This window comes from Pocillopora damicornis, chromosome 14, assembly GCF_964200805.1.
Source record: "Pocillopora damicornis chromosome 14, jaPocDami1.2, whole genome shotgun sequence".
Classification (NCBI taxonomy): Eukaryota; Metazoa; Cnidaria; class Anthozoa; order Scleractinia; family Pocilloporidae; genus Pocillopora; species Pocillopora damicornis.
Genome location: NC_142683.1, coordinates 13,286,588 through 13,290,190, shown reverse-complemented (window position 1 = coordinate 13,290,190; position 3,603 = coordinate 13,286,588). Strand labels below are relative to the sequence as shown.

The window sequence follows — 3,603 nt, the reverse complement described above, 5'->3', positions numbered from 1 at the left end:
GAGACATGTCCCAGGGTGCAGCGATCTTAGATCGTAAAGTGTGGCTGAGAAAAATGCCGATCGGGAGGATTTTCGGGGCGCAAACCACCTCCGCGTGGACCAAGGTCGAAATCGGAGTGTGCAGCCTTGACTTCGTCTTTTGACATGGATAACAGTGATGGTAAAGCAAGCTTAAAACAGCAGAAATCGCTAGGAACTACGACGGATACACAGGGCATGAGTAAGTTTTTATTGATTTTACGTGTAAAATATTCAGATTTCGAAATATTTATCGTTGTAAATCGACCATATGTCGTTCCCCATACTATGCCTTATAACGTGTTCAAATTTTCAACGGTTCCTCCCGTAACTTAACACCGAGTCACACAACGCGTGACGCGTTCATGAATTCATCGTTGGCTTTTTCTCGAGACGTGAGCTTGGGCCGCCTGTGCTTAAACTGTTGTAAACTGATCCGTTTTTCAGCGACGAGCCCTGTTAAGACACTTGTATATATGATTTAACAGACTAGACACTATAATACAATCAGTTTGCAATAAAAACGGCTCAAATTCATGACAACTGACTTCTTCTGGCCAATCGCATTCCAGAACTTAGACTAAGTTATTCCGTTGTCGGTGGCAACCCCTTCTCCCATGAAACGAAATTTGGCTGGCAACAACGTTACCAGCTGAGACCGAAATAATAATTCGTAATTTGCATTCCTCCGGCGAGACATTCGACTAAAGTTCTCATCTATCTTATTTGAAGTCTCTCCTCGGTTTATTCATTCCCAGAGATCTTTGAAAACACAGATATCTAAACGCTTTTGGTTTTGAAGACATCATTAATTGAAAACAGAAAATAAATAGTTTTCTTTTGAAAAACCATCAAGCTACTTTTTACGACTATATTTAGATTTCCGAGAAAGAAGAACGGACATCTGTCATGACCTCAGAGATCACATTCAATATATTAGTTGACCTCTTCAATTTACTCATTGTAGTTGACGATGGAAATCAAACTTGATAGTTTTAATCGTAATGGACGGAGTTATTATCGAAACGAATCGCGTCACGTTACGAAAATCGACAATTGCCACTTAGGGTGAGATTATCAAACATGCACGGACAGTTTGAATGAATTTTTTATTTATTGTAAACGCTTTCGTTTTTGTTATTGAATAGAGTATGTTACTTAACGACATCGGTAATCGTGAGCGACTGGGAATCCAAATTTTTATATCTTCAGGTCATGCAGCAAGGCACGCTAGCTAATTTATGCAAATCAGCCGCATGTCGCTTGTTTATTATGCTTCCCTTTCGCTCGCACTTTGTTCGTGAGAAATCAGGAGAGAGGGATGGGGGTAAGCCGGGGAGGGGGGGGGAAGGGGGGGGGGTGAAAGAAGGGAAGAGATAAATAAGAACTATTTTTTGTCATTTTTGATTCATTTATTAAATCATTTATATATTGCCTCATCTTCGACTCAGTTTCTCTGTAGTAAAGGCCAATATAGAAGAGATGGGAAAACCACTACATTTACTCCATGAGCACTTCATGTGCGTTGAAACAATCAGGGCCCATGAATCGTTCGCAGTCGAAGCAGTATTACATCTGGGGATTGGTTACGCTGCATTGATAACAAGTAAAGCTATACTCGCTGCACCACCCCGTCGAACAGCGCGATTCAATGAACTCTTATGTGAAAAACTGATAGGCAAACGGTCGAAGCGATTTCCATCTGGTAAATCGATCACTGCCTGACACTCGGGGCATCGAAATTTTCCCTTTTTCTGGCTCACTCTTACATGTTTCTCCAAACACTCACAGCAAAACGTGTGAAGACATGATATAGTTTTGGGCTCGGTGTAGGTATCGAAGCAAATCGAACAAGTAACTTGTTTCTTCAGCGGCTCCATCAGTATCGACAATAAGTACAAATGACATACGTAAGCGACGCGCGAAGTTGAACGAAGAAGATTCCTAGAAAACAGAACAAAGTCCGTTTCAGCTGCTTGTCCGTAGCCAGTCACGATCATAAGCTCAGTTGAGCCTCTGTAACGTTTTACTGTTTTTCTGATATGAGTTTTGACTTATTGTCTAAAAATTTTCTTTTTGGACAGTCTGCTAAAATGGTCAAGGTTGACAAGTTTTAAATCGAAAGCTACGATATCAAAATATATGTTGAAAACTAGTTTGGGATATGTCCAAGTACTGAATACTACAACCGCTCACCGACAAATCCAAACAAAAACAACAATCCAGCGAGGACTTCATTAACGCCACTAAGACTGTACAGATACCTGACGACTACAAACTAGTGTCATTTGATGTGAAATCGCTTTTTACAAGTATTCCACTTCAACTGGCACTACAATGTTCTGAGACTGCTATCCTAGAATCTACTGACCCTCTACCGCTACTGAAAGAGGGCATTATGGACTTACTAAACCTTTGCCTGACATCAACTTACTTTCTGCACAATGGTAAACACTACAAACAGTTACACAGTACAGCTACGGGGTCTCCAGTTTATGCTGTTGTAGCAAAAATTGTGATGCAGAACATCGAGGAAAGCGCACTTTCGACTTGCCGACAGACTATACCACTTTGGTTGCGCTACGTCGACGACACTTTCACCGCCGTACGACACGACAAAATAGACGCATTCCACCACTACCTTAACGAACAAAACACTGAGATGCAGTTTATTAGAGAGGTCGAAGAAAATGGTAAACTACCTTTTCTAGACTGCCTAGTAAGCCGTGACGACAACTCACTACGGACAACGGTTTACAGGAACCGAAGCATACCGACAAATTACTGGACGAGTCATCCTACAACCCGACATTACACAAAGCCACTACTATCAGGACTCTTACCCGACGAGCGCAACTAGTATGCAATACGACAGACGGCTTATCCGACGAGAACAAGTACCTTCACCGTGTTTTTTCAAAGAATAACTACAACGAAGAATTAATCCAAGTCATTCATCTATTTGAAGTGGCGTTTCTGTGTTTTCTGACATCTTAGAACTGGTACCAGGTACGTATAACTGAACCATAAACAAATTGGGAACGCAACGCACGTGACAAAAGGGCTTTAAAGCTTACTATATGGTTGTAAATCAAAAACATTCAAGACGAAAAATTTTCGTCATGACAAAATAGCGTATCTATCTTCAATCTCGTAAGAATTGCCCCTACATTAAACTTTTCGTATCATATCTACTGCAAGTTTCACTGTTTCAAAAAGGTGTATGCAGCAGACTGAATATGACTTTGTGTGTTTGTAGATCTACTATGATGTGGCAGTTTTCTTAATGGATCACTCGGCAAAGTTTTTTTAAGAACCTGTAGCTTGTGCCTTGCAGTACATCGCACTGTTAGCGACAGATTTTTGAGGTAAAAAACCAAGGCTAAAAGAAGTCCTTTGTTCATTGAATAAGTACTTCGAAGAAAAAAAACAATCCAAGTATTTTCACTTTTTTTGCAAATTTTACAAGAATACCACAATGACTTGACAATTATAGTGAAAACAAAGAGCGTTTCTTTATCAATTGGGAGATTCGGAGGGAAAGACTTACACTCGTGTGTCACTATTTTATTGTTTAATCCTACA

General features: G+C 40.4%; 1 pseudogene; it reads left to right on the top strand.

Moving 5' to 3' along the window:
* Window positions 1–2,024: 2,024 nt before the first annotated feature.
* LOC149034554 (uncharacterized) lies at window positions 2,025–3,069 on the top strand (annotated as a pseudogene).
* Window positions 3,070–3,603: the final 534 nt, after the last annotated feature.